At 40.4% G+C, this 14,448-nt stretch overlaps 1 long non-coding RNA gene across 1 annotated transcript; it reads right to left on the reverse strand.

Annotated features, from left to right (window-relative positions):
• Positions 1-713: 713 nt before the first annotated feature.
• Positions 714-11,756, reverse strand: LOC140239023 (uncharacterized). The gene is made up of 3 exons (XR_011901945.1): positions 11,714-11,756; positions 4,066-4,144; positions 714-741 (listed from the first exon to the last, which is right to left on the reverse strand). It is a non-coding gene; the product is annotated as an uncharacterized lncRNA (long non-coding RNA).
• Between the last annotated feature and the right edge of the window lie 2,692 nt (positions 11,757-14,448).

Raw genomic sequence — 14,448 nt, forward strand, 5'->3', positions numbered from 1 at the left:
GAGAACACCGGGTAGGAGACCATAAAGGCAATGATAATCAAAACGACGTCTTCTCAAAATAGGTGGAATTTCTACCTAGATTTGATGTAATTCAAGAACACCATGGTCATTGCGGAACGCTAGTTCATTGACATGAACTGGACTTCCCCTAACCTAACCAATTTTACTTCTTCCTTCACACGAACTTCACATTTCTAATGTCATTGCAGCTATATACATGCTTATTCAAAGAAATCTGAATGATCGCAAAACTGGAAATTTTAAGAATGGACGAATTTTAATTTAGATTGACGAATAATTATCATTGCTCTCAAAAATGTAATATTATGCTAGATTCATTGTAAAAGCCTAGACATTGACCGGACAATGGCGTGTTATGTGGATTATATAGAGGAAGTACTTAGACATGTTAGAGGAGGGAGAGAGAGAGAGAGAGAGAGAGGGGGGGGGGGTAAGAGAAGGGAGAGAGAGGGAGAGCGGGATATACCAATATTTAGAATTATGTAGGCCTGTACTCACAATTAGAGCGAATGAAAGACGCTCCATCGGAGGTGATAGCTAAGTTCATTCCTGACGCCGTTAAGCTCAGCTCGATTTCAGCCGACCCGGTCAACTCGTAGGTGGTGTTGATTTCTGGGAAGCTCTCACCAACCGGGAGGACAAACAGTTCGACCTTCACTCCTAAGCCTTGAACCTCTATCAGCCCCATCTGTTGGAACTCAATCTTTGGCACGTTGTTTGCTGGACAAAGGATTGCAGACAAAAAAAAATGAATAAATAAAAACATTCATTAAAATTGCAATCAGCCTCAGTTTGTCATAGTGCTCCAGTTCTGGGAACTTAAAGTCAAGTCAAGTCAAGTGCTTTTCCATTATGCAAAAAAAAAAAAAGAAAAATGAAAATGAAAATGTCTAATTCTCTTTTTGTTTTCATTGTTGTCCATGCCTGACGTCACGACACGTTGTAGTTTTCCTATCCCCCACTGGCGGCACTATCCACTTATAAAAAAAAAAAAAATCAAGCCTTTGTATAAAACGAATGAACCGATTTTCTCAAGCTTCACTGATGTGTTAGTGATATCGCTGCGTTCACTCAATCCTCATACTGTAAAACATGTTTTCGCGGCATGAATTTTTCGCGAATTGGAGCCGACGGCCTTTTTTGTATCATGGAATTTTCGCGAACTGCCACTGGCATTCAGTGCATATAGTGTAGACAAGAACTTTCGCGTGCATTTTAATTTCGCGAATCTTGGCGCTCGCGAAATTCGCGAAATTAAAATGCATACGAACATTCCTCGTTTTACAGTATATATTTGGGTTTCATTCTCCTTTTAGAGTTCCCTAGTTTGAAATTCTCAGAGAATTGTCAGGTTCCAACAAAAACGGGTTTGAAGGGCTGTTTAACGAGTAAGACATTCAATTTAACTTTCCCTTCCTATAATACACGTTCCAAAGCGTGGTCCGGTGATTAAATATTAAATCGTTTTAGAAATATCATGTGCACCTCAGGCAAAACTGCAGATGGTTGATGCACTTTGTACTGTGAGCGTATGCTGTTCTGAATATACAGACATTATAATAATAAAGAAATTCGTAGTCCACGTGGTGGTACACAATATCAAAAATAGAACAGAGAACTCAAACAATACCATGCTGTCAACACCAACAGTTTATTTGAAGAACACACAAACTTTCGGGCTCCCTGTCCTTTGTCATGTGATTTTGATTTTGATTTTGATTTTGATAATGATTTCTTATTGTTCTCTCAAAATCAAAATCACTTGACAAAGGGCAGGGGGCACGAAAATTTGTGTTTTCCTTAATTAAATTGCTGGTATTGAGAGCCTGATACATTGCTTGAGTTCTGTTCTATTATAGTTGTGACGAAGGGATGACTGCTGGCAGACGTTGCAGTATGTTAACTTTGCCTTTGATTCTCCCGAGCTTTCGACCTAGGTACAGGTATATATATATATATATATATATATATATATATATATATATATATATATATATATAATATATATATATACATATATGTGTGTGTGTGTGTTTGTGTGTAAACATAATACATATATATCTATATATACATATATATATATATGTGTGTGTGTGTGTAAACATAATATATATAAACATATATATATATATTCTATTTTGCATGTTCTCGTGAAAGGAAATGATAATTTGGAGCAGTCTCGGGGGGCATGCAATCTTCTGCAGGAGACTAAAGAGTCCACTTCGGCTGACCAGGTCAAAGGCTTTCATCAGGTCTATGATTGCAATGTACAGCGGCTTTTGCTGCTCACGGCACTTCTCCTGCAGCTGGCGTAGTGAGAAGATCATGTCTACTGTAGACATGGTAGAGCACATGCAAAGTAGAGTCTGCTAAACGGGGGAACTTCTGATGCCTTCCCTGTGAACAGCGGTGTGAAGCAAGGCTGTGTCCTCACACCGACACTTTTCGGAATCTTCTTCTCCATGCTCCTTCAGTATATGCCTTTGACGACTGCACAAAGGGCATCTGCATCCGTACCAGAGCGGACGGGAAGCTATTCAACATCGCCCGACTGCATGCCAAAACCAAAGTTAGAGAGGTTCTTATCCGAGAAATGCTGTTCGCTGACGACGCTGCTCTGGTATCGCACACAGAAGCGGGATTGCAGAGGCTTGTTGATTGTCTATCCCATGCCTGTTAAGAATTTGGACTAACCATCAGCCTGAAAAAGACTAAGATCTTGACCCAAGGCACTGACTCTCCTCCAGACATCTCCATTAATGTCACACATCTGGAAGAAATGGACTCTTTCACCTACCTTGGTTCAGCAATCTCCAGTTCCCTCTCCCTTGACAATGAGATAAGCAATAGGATAGGGAAAGCTACCGCACTCATGGCCAAACTGAACAGGCGCGTATGGAACAACAGTCAGCTGACCAAGAACACCAAGCTCCGCGTTTATCAAGCCTGCGTCCTCAGCACCCTGCTATACGGCTCTGAGTCCTGGGCAACATATTATGCTGGCCAAGAGAAGAGGCTCAACACCTTCCACCTCCGTTGTCTCAGACGACTCCTGCACTTAAAGAGACAGGATAGGGTGACTAACGCAGAGGTCCTCCAGCGTGCCGGCATTCTCAGCATGTTTTCACTCCTCAGCCAGAGACGCCTGAAGTGGTTGGGTCATGTGCGTCGAATGGAACCAGGTCGCATCTCGAAGGACATGCTGCATGGAGAGCTATGCGAGGGGTCTCGTCCCATGAGAAGGCCGCATCTTCGCTACAAAGATGCGGTGTGCAAACGTGACATGAAGATGTTGGACATCAACACCAACACATGGGAAGGTGTAGCTGAAGTTGTCCGCTATGGAGAGACACCGTCAGGGAGGGCGTTAAGAGAGTTGAAGGTGTAAGGCACGTACAGCAGACCGACAGGAGAGCTAGGAGAAGGGCACGGGCAGTCTCAGTATCGGCCCCAACAGACTTCATCTGCTGGCAGTGCAAACTTCTTGCCTAGCTTGTGCCACGCCATCGTTTCTCGAGACGAATGGATGCCAACAACTATTAATTCTAAGAGTTGGTTGCTTGATGATGGTTGATTTGAGGATCATCTTGCGCAGTCGATTTATTCCAAGCTGAGTTGCAGATGATTTACGATGCATAACGTATTACATGGTCAACTAATAATATACATGCATGCACGCATAAATAATATACACAAACACACACACACACACAAACATACGCACACACATGATACAGTTAAATGACATTGTATGATAACATGCACATTTACACTGTACCTAGGTACATACTGTATCTATCTGTTATTACTTAAATGACTTATGTATGACATGATTGTGTAATTTCTGATTGGAGCAGAAATAAAGATAAATTTGGAGAGTATATTGATAAGGAATTATAAAAGAAAGAAAGACTCGGCGGGAGAGGAAGAGAGATAGAGATAAGGGGTTTAAGGGGAGGTGTATAATACTAAGTTGCATTTCTTTCTCATTTCATCATATCCAAAAGCCCAATAAGAATTCAGCTTGCGCATATTTCTCCTTACCCCCAGCCCCAAGACGAACATACACGTATCCTTTCTCCACCTTGGAGCCCTGCTCTTGTTTCGTGATCCGGATCGCACCCTATAAGAGAATTGAAAAATGAAAAAAAAAAATCCTCAAGTAAAAGCGTTATCAAAGCGCATCTAAAGAGCATTAAGCAGAAAAACAAGTCATCCCTATCCCACGGAGGAACAAACGAACCATTGGTCAGTATTTCAGGTATCTTACACTCGACTATAAATATATATTATACATATAATTATATAAAAAAATTATATATATATATATATATATATATATATATATATATATCAGAAACCTCAATGAATGGCCATGTCTGGAAGAGAAAAGACTACGGAAGGACGAATATTGAATTGGAAGGATTAAAAAAGGTGCACATACTTTAACAACAACTTACCCTTTTTATATCTATGGAGAATAGCTCAATTTTTAACTGATCACAAACATGAACTGTGCTTTCGTGTACATAATATCATTCGGAATATAAGATGCCTTTGTGTGCAATACATTATTCTTAAGAATCCTTTCTGAGAGAGTGTGTTTAAGTTATTGGAGGCAATGAATTCAGCTTCACTCGCGTGCAGTTTTTCAGAGGCATTAAACATTATCTTGAGGACATTAGCTGGTAAGGACTCGATTGGTTTATGCATTATGTTGTTACCAGTCCTGCTGACTCAGTAATTTAGATAATACAGATAAGCGTTTTAGAAAATGCATGGGCTTACTAAATTCATATAGACAGAAAATGTTCCCTCGTTTATGTCCTTGTGTGTGTAATGTCTGTTGTTTTTTACTTATAATACCGATGACGATTGAAGATATACCTGAAATACAGCTATTGCTTGAGATCAAGCCTCGGCTCAAGTTGCTTCATTCATAGCTGCACAGTTGATTTTGATAATCTCATTCCAGAACTGCATTGGATATGGTTCGCAACCTCTTTCAGTAAGTATACGTAATAAAAATCGCTCGTTATGCTGAAGGTAAGAAGAAGTGCTCAAAACAGGGAGGTGCTTAATAAGGAGATGCAACTCCTGCTCTCCTTTGAAGTCATGCGCGGCACCGCCGAGAAGTTATGCGCTTAACTACAGGTGGAAACCAGGTGCTTTGACAAAAGAGAGCACCAATAACATCTAGAAATACTTGCCCCTACTGCAATTCGCTCTCTCTTTTAATGTAATGGCAACAATGGATTTGTGTACCTTGAATTGGAGCAGCGAATCAAAATGCAGTGTGAAACTGACAGTTTTAACAGCAAATAGTTCAAAAGCACGCTGGAACACGCTTCAGAGGAGTACTTTAGTTGAAAGATCAAACTATCCTAGATTAAAAGAAAGAAAAACTAACATGCGGAAATGCGCGCATTATAGAAAAACATTAAGTTTTTAAGAGGGCCTAAGTTTCATTTCATTTCGATTTGCGCATTACGAAGAAACTAGAAACACGTGTTTATAATATTGAATTCTTTCCTAAACTATTCTAAATCATTTCGAGTATTTCACTTAAAATTTTACGGTGAATAAAGCTTGTAATTCAGCGAAAGGTGAAATGCGTTCTTCGTCTCCGAACTTCATCTTGCAACTAGAGCGGTGGCGAGCATGACTTCAAAGCGTATGCTAGACATCCAGTTGTAACGCCTTGAACCCTAACTTGTGTTTGCATGAATTACGAAGAGTTGCCACTCCATCTCTGTAAACCTCCCTGCTCAACACGAGCCAAGTTCTCTGCGACACGTCATGCAACACGCCATGAAAAACGAATGGGCCCGAACAGCTGGGCCGTGTGGCTAGCATTCCAAAGCATTGTTTGTTCATTTCAAGCTCCCTGACAGTAACTGCGTTCAGACGAAGGGAGTTTTGGTCGGAGTAACTTCGGAGGAAGGGTCGGAGGAAGCTTGGTCGGAGGAAGGTCGGAGTAGTGCCCGTCTGAACAAGGTCGTGGTAACTTCCTCCATTCGGGGGAACTTACCACGATCCCTTCCTCCGCCCGACCAAGATACTCCTGATTTTTTTTTTTTTCAGGAGTATCTCGCTGCCATGACTAGCCTGTCGGAGTAAATTGCTAGTGCGGACAAGCCCTCGGAGTATCTATGACCTTAAAAACCTCGTACAACTTAGGTAAAACTGCCGGAGTCAAATGCGAGTACACGTGCGCGTGCAGTACATTATTTTCTAACCTAGTCGATCGCGACGGAGAAGCAAGCGCTCAGAAATTCTCATCAACAAGAATGGAGAAGATAAATACCGCTGGTAAAAAACAATATGGTCGACGTGCGCGGCGCTACCACTTCGGAAAGTTACACCGACCCTCCACGGTGATCCCCACGAAGGCCGTGGTAAATTGGTCAGAGTTTCTTACCACGACCGTCGTGTGGACACAGGGTCGTGGTTAAAGGGACTGTACAGTACTGGTTGAGGTGGGGATTCATGTTTTGAACATTCCTAAGTGAGATAATGAAAAGCCTTTTATGAAATATGAAAGAGCATGTAATTTTAAGAAGGATTCAACGTTTATTTGATGAAAATTGGTTTTCAAATGGCCGAGATATCCAAAAAAGTGCTAATAATAAAAGGCGACATGCCACAACTTTATTAGGATCTCTTTGTTTCACCTTGTTTTTGCATATCTCAGCCATTTCAAAACCGATTTTTATTGAATAAACTTTTGATACCCCTTAGAACTGCATGCTCTTTGACATCTCATAGAGTGATTTCTGAATATCTCGCAAAACGTTAAAAGCTAAATCCTCACCTCGACCAGAACTGTACACACCCTTTAAGATAAGCATAAATTTGAATTCAAATTGCTGCGCCATAAAATTTTACTCCGACTAGAAATACGTCTAAACATGGCTAGTCACAATTGATATCACTCTATTCAAGCTCTTTTATCCGAGCAAACAATGGAAGCTTCACACATTAGCCGCATTCACACTTACAAAATACCGGGTTACCGAGCTAACTCGGAAACTCGCGTTTTTCTACAACCGTTCAGACGCTCCAAATTAGCTGGTTACCGAGTGCGCTCAGAAAATCGAGTTTTTTGCAACCGTGCACACATACAAAGAAATAAACCGCTAATTGCGTATAGAAGCTGCATTCATACGTACAAAAGAGTGGGTTACCGAGCGCAGTCGGAAACTCGAGTTCCTTTTTTTTTTTTTGCAACCGTTCACACTTTCAAATAGACAGAAATAACCCGCTAATTGCCGATCGAAATAACTCCTAAACTTAGTCGCAAACTGGGTCACAGATCGCGCTTCACTGCCTGCGCTTCTCTTTGCCCATACTAGGGTTTTGTTTTTGTTTTTGTCGCTGTTGTTGTTTTTTTTTTTTTTTTGTTGTTGTTGTTGTTGTTGTTGTTGTTTTTTTGGCTATGCACATCACAAGTAGTGTGGTACGCGCGCTGTTGTTGTGGTGAGCCAAAGAGGTCAAGGACCTCTTTGGCCTCGCTGTTTTCAGCTGTTATGAGGTTCGAATTGAATGATGGGATATAAAAAGTCGAGTATGTAAACCCGACCGTTCACACTTACCGGCGGGGTAAATTAGCGTGCTAATTGAAAAATAGGAGCATGGATGTCTTCTAATCTTGGGTTAAGCATCGCGCTGCTGATATTCGGGTGTTTTGGGTTTTTTTGGGTTTTTTTTTAGGTGATCCGAGTATCCTCTCGGATCACCTATATTGTATCTGTACGGATTCTTTCTTCTTCTTCTTCTTTATTTCTTTCTCCTCAAATGTTGTGCAGAGGTTAACTCAAAAAGTCATTCACCTATCACTTCTAAACTGATACCATATATGTATCACGTCATAAGGACGACAGATCTAATGTATCACTGTGATCAGTCAACCATGACGTCACTATGACGCCATTATCTGAAAACACGTTCACATTCGTATCTCATTAATGGAATGGATTTTCTCAATGAAATTTACATATCATATAGTTCAAGTCAAGCTCTATTGATATATTTCATAAAATTTAGTCACGTTCATAGTAAACGAGCGCGTACGCGCGCGTTGAAATTTTAACATGCTCCAATCGAGCTCAAAATTGTTTTGCACACGTTTCAGGTCATTTGGAGTATTTCAGAAAAAAATCGACGGACGCGTACGCGCGCGCGCATATACGCACGCACAGCTCATATGCAATAGAAATTTCCCGTTTTTCACACGTATCGGATGTCTGAAATGTCAACGAATGTTTCTACCAAGTTTCAAGTCAATCCGACTCAATATGACGTCATACGGGCCCGTCAAAGTTGAAATTCCGCGCGCGCGTCAATGGCGATATACAGTGCAACAATGCCAAAAAACCGCCAATTTTAAATCCGATTTTACTCGTCAGGATGGGCGGTGACCCCCCCATTTTCTTTACATATTTTGAAAGCTGATGAGTTGTACATATCATTTCATGGGTTGGCGATACTGAAAAAATGATTAAAAGATATCAAATTTCTTAATAAAGTTAAAAAAGTAAATTTTTCCAATTACGTCATCAAATTTCAAGTTCACTCGAGCGTATCTCACTTATCCTTTGCCAATTTTCACACAAATTTCAGTATGTTGTAGCTTATTAAATGCTTTCTCATTAATATAATAACAGCATTTTGATTGGATGAAGACATCACCTCATAAAAATGGATTCAAAGTAATCTTGTCAAATTTGACCAGTTTACGTGTTATCTCTATGGGAGAGCAGTTTTTCTGGAAGTGAAAATTGACATGACTATCTTTTTCGAGCACAAGCTCACTTATGCTTCGGTGAATTTTTCCCAGATTTTTAATATGTTGTAGCTGAGACTTTGGGCTATCGTGAATGTGCCCTTCGTTTTTTCATACGATGTCGGGATCACGTCAAAAAACTTACTTGAAATTAAAGTTTATCTTCGATGTATTGAAATATTTCTTTCTTTTTGCAACGTTATGTGCAATAACTCAAGAAAAACATACCCTATCACCACCATATTTTGCACATATTTAGTTCATGTCACGAACATTATTTCATAAAATAACAACGACTTGATCAGACGCCATCTTGGGTATGTGAATTAGGGTCAAAGGTCATAGATGTTTCATCCTGTATCTTGGTGAATACATGTCCTATCTTTTCCATATTTTGCACACGTAAAGACCATGTTACAGGGATCATTTCATAAAATAACCACTTTTTGCTCAGATGCCATCTTGTCTGTGCAAAGTGGGGTCAAAGGTCATATGTACTTCTTTTTCTATTTTCGCTATGACGTGTTATCTCTATGGGAGGGAATTTTTTTAGATGTAAAAATTGACATGACTCTCTTTATCGAGCACTATCTTACTTATGCTTCGGTGAATTTCTCTCAGATTTTAGTATGTTGTAGCTGAGACTTTGCACTATCACGATTCGAATCATTGATTAAAAAAGAAATCGGATCACCTTAATTTGTCAGTGATGACAAATTACAATCTCTAGTTTGGTTTTTTTTTTTTTTGTCCACACGTGCAAAAACTCGAGTTTCCTAGCGGGTTACAAAACTCGAGATTTGTAACCCGCCAATTGGTGCACGTGTGAATCCCCCAACTGGTCGAACGCCACATTCACACGTACACGCACTCCTAATTCCCCAGTCACATAATAGGATCCTCAAGGATCTACACGGTAATCCGGGGAGATCCGGGATACTTTCGACCTCGGTGAAGTGTCGACGAGCGTTGATATGACTGCACACTCGGTATCAACACGGCAGCTACACGGATAAGGCCGGAAGAGCGCGGAATCTAATGCCCAAGTCACATAGACATCCCGGATCACCCCGGATCACCCCGGATCTGATCCGGGGAGAGATCCGTGTTGACGCCGGGAGGCCAACACGGCAATTTTTGGAGGTCAAAAACATCCGGCGTCATCCGGGGACTGCCGTGTTGGCAGAGCAGTCCGGGGTGGTCCGTGTGGCTGCCGTGTAGCTGCCGTGTTGATCCGTGTAGATGCCGTGTTTGTCCGTGTAGACGCCGCGCTCTTCCGGCCTTATCTGTGTAGCTGCCGTGTTCATACCGTGTGTACAGTCATACCAAAATCCCGGATCTCCCCGGATCTCCCCGGATCTCCCCGGACGTCCCCGGATCACCGTGTAGATCCTTGAGCATCCGTGTTTATATGTGACTGGGGCATTAACGGACAAACGCGGTATCTATACACACGGATCAACACGGTATCTACACGGATCAACACGGCAGCTACACGGCAGCCACACGGACCATCCCGGATTGCTCTGCCAGCACGGCTATACCCGGATGACGCCGGATGTTTTTGACCTTCAAAAGTTGCTGTGTTGGCCTCCCGGATGCCTCTGGATCTACATGGACATACACGGATGTCCAAGGCGTCAACACGGATCTCTCCCCGGATCACCCCGGATCAGATCCGGGGTGGTCCGGGATGATCCTGAATGTCTATGTGACTGGGGCATTAATCTCGAGATTTTTTGCAAGCGTTCGCTCCTAATCTCTCAGATCTTTTGCTAGCGTTCACAGGAACAGAAATGGCATTCCAACTGAAGACCGATAAATCGGTATATGTATTGTTCTTGCACCTCACAGTGCTGTGGTGTGTTTTGATGTGAGATTTCAATGATTGGATATAAAATCTCGACATTATCTGGTCTAGCGTTCACATGGTCACCGCGGGCCAAATTAGGGCGCTGATATAGAGATAGAGCAAGATTTCTTGCAAGGGATTAGCATCGCGATGCTGATCGCGCTAACCTGTGGGAGCTTTGTGTCCACACGTGCAAAAATCATGAGATTGCGATCGCGATGCAAATCTGGAGATTAGTATCCCACTAATTTGTGTATTTGTGAATCCTAAACTTATGACGCTAGTCTAGCTTCCTAGATTTTTAACCACTGTCAAGGTATCGCTGCATTTAGATAGCAATTTTGACATTGCACATGTATGTGAAGGAACGTTAATTTTGTAGACACATCACATGCCTAATCCGTTACATCGTAAGGGCGTCAATGTCTTGTAAAATGAATGAGTTATTAAAATTACTGAAAGAAGAGAAAAGTACAGACAATGTAAGGTGGATGGCAATTTACTTATCAGAGCTATAAAAAATATCTGATATATTCTCTTGAAAAGTGCAATAGGCCAGTGGAAAACAAAACACTGATAATATATGTATTAAAGACATTTTTGTATATACATTTTGGCAGATATATGTAATAGTTGTTGAGCTTTGGTTACGAACCTGTTAAATCATGTTCAAGTGGATGACGTAACACTCAAGAACACCGAAAACCGATTTTTTTTTTCAGTATCAGTATATCTACTATTATCTTACTTGCGGATGTCTATTCTAGCACTGCTGTGCGAGTAAAATTATGAGAGTGGTATATTAACTCAATCACAGATTTTCTTTATTCTTTCCGTTGAAACAATTAATCATTATTTTCAATTGCAAGATTTTATAGCTGCATTTATTTGTACATAAGCGTATATTTTGCAGAAACTCATAGCATGTAAGACGATTCAGCTCATATATTATTTAATTCCAATTTTAATCGAACACCCCCACAAAAAAAGGAATGTATGATAACCCAAAGAAAAACCAATCGACAAAAAATTAAAAAAGATAAGAATGTACTAACAAACAGCAATCTCGGTCCGATGTCTCTGATGGCTTCTACTAGAGACTCATGGATGACCTTTTCCACGTTTACGCCATTGAAGAAGAAGATTTCATCGTTGTAACTTTAAAGAGAAAGATAGGAAGAGGAATCATAGCCTATTTTCAAAACAGATTTTCTCTGACGCGCCGTGAATGAACGATAGTGAGGATATACAGAATTCGCTCCAACTACTGTTGGCAAGGAGATAAGGCCTAAATCGGTTGTTAGCCTCATAATCATCATATTAACTACCATTGTTATCACAACTATCGACTACGTTCAACATCGTGGTATTATCAGTACTACGATAACCACTCATTGTAGTTATCTTCTAGATATTTTTATATTTTCATCATCTATTGAAATAAACATTTATCATTTTATTTGATGTCTCATTCGGTTCTAGGTCAATTACCCCCTGGACAATTACCCCCGATCCTTCTCCTGATGTCAAATTCATAATATTGTTTCTTGTACATTCCGTTGAAAAAAGAAAGTGAAAATAAAGTTTGAATTTGAATTTGAATCCTAACCTTAATCCCAATCCGAAACCTAATCATCCAAATTCTAACTCTAAGCCTATCACTAACCCGTATTTAACCGGGCTGATTGCCCTCTGGGGGATGTTCTGATACAGTCTCATTGTTATTCCTAGCTTTCTAATTTTTAGCATTTTATTGAAAGATAACTCAATTGAAATTGGACATTTAAAATGTCAGAAATTACAGAAATCAGTAAGATGAAATGCGCAATGCTGTTTCATCTAGCATATGAGACAAAGACGGTCACCATGGTCGTAATGGTGACAGAAAAGACTTTTTTTTTTTACTCGGTCCTAATATGGTAAGTGCAATAGGGTTCAGTTCAGTTCAGTTTATTTTATTTTAGCATGGAACCGGCTTCAGCCAATGGCTGTTCTTCAGCTGGTCCGTGCTCGATAAAATCACATATACATCATCATACGTTGTCATACATTGTACATTAGCAATCATAACTATATAAACAAAACAAAAATACAATACGTTGGTTAAAATACAAAAAATACCCCCCCAAAAAAAAAAAAAAAAAAAACGCCAAACGTTTACCCTTTCCCATCCCCTCGTCCATTCATAAAATGATATTAAATATTCACATAATACATACAGTATCTTTATCCATCAAATATGTCTCATAAACTTACACCATTTCAGTCTAACACCTAAACACTCATCTTAAATCCAACAAATGATTTATTTTCTATATGTACAGGAAACTGATTCTATCATGTAATATGCAGTAAAGTTGTCATCTTATTTTCAAAAGGAAACTCACCGCAATCCGATGCTGTGTGCTACTCCCGAGGGGTCCACACCCACCAAACGATGACGTTGGTTCTTGGTCAAAAGTGTGGCCCCAAAATCTGCATACACTCTGGGGTTTCCTTCCTCATACTGGACAAAGAGGCGACTTCTTTTCTCGGGTAGCTCGGGAGCTTTCTATGTAGAAACAAGACAGAACGATTGAGGGAAAGATACATATGCTTTCGAATGCCACCTGAAAAAAACAAAAATAATTTCTAGCCCTCTCGGGCCCGAATAGGTCGATACTGTAAAGGAGAGACATGACAATGCGTTTCGTCTTCCTGCATTCTCGGGCCCAAGAAGTCGAGAAGACAAGACTTCGGGGTCATCCCACTAGACCGACACCCACGAGTTCAACATCGAAAAAAGGTCAATGAGTAATGATGAGTCATAGAGCTCACGAGTCATACAGCCCATGAGTTCGACACCAGGTAAAGACAGCCCACGAGTTCGACAGATACAACACGGGCCTTAATGTGTCGGTCTCGTGGGCCTTGTAAACTTAGTGTCGAACTAATGGGCTGTATGACTCGTGAGCTGTATAACTCATGGGCTGTATGACTTTTGAGCTGTATGAGTCGTGGGCTGCATGACTCATGGGTGTCGGTCTCGTGACGTGCACCCAAGATTTCACATCACGCTTCCTCGCCTTGTCGGACCCGAAGTGTCGAAAAGACGAGATCTCTAGATCTCACATTCTCGTCTTTCCAGTCCCGAAAACGTCGACTAGGGGAACGAAGAATAATCTCGTCTTTTACGTGCGAATGAAAAGCTTCCATAGAAAAAGGAAAAGAAACTATAACCGAAAAAAGAACAAGAAAAGTGATAGACGAAGAGAGCAATAGAACGCTGTGATAAGAATTCAAAAACTGGCAAAAAAGACGTCACAATTTTACTTTGATGGCGTCCAAAAAATTAACTGATTTAAACGTATTTTTTTTTTCTGCTATAAGAATGTGAAACATAAAGTTATTCTTGCCTGGATGACTTAAATATAGTGATTTAATGATCCGGATTTGAGATTGGCAACTGGGGCATACTGCCTTTTAACATCACCAACAACAGCATCAACAAAGTTTAGAATTGTAAAATTATCGGTATACAAACTATTATGGCAAGTTGTGAGGCGATGACATCATCAGATCACACATTTGCATACTCATCTAGACTGTTCTAGAACTGTTTTGTGAAAATAAGCAAAACTTCACAATTGTACATAAGTTCAATAATCCGATTAGATCAAATTTCCACTGCTGTTCTAGTTCAATATTTTTTAATCCAACATACACTCAGGAGATAATTAATATTGTCTCTGATTTTAGTTCCAAAAAAGTGCTGGACACTATGACATCAGCAATTTTCTTTTAAAGGGGG

This window comes from Diadema setosum, chromosome 15 (genome assembly GCF_964275005.1).
Source record: "Diadema setosum chromosome 15, eeDiaSeto1, whole genome shotgun sequence".
NCBI classification, from domain to species: Eukaryota; Metazoa; Echinodermata; class Echinoidea; order Diadematoida; family Diadematidae; genus Diadema; species Diadema setosum.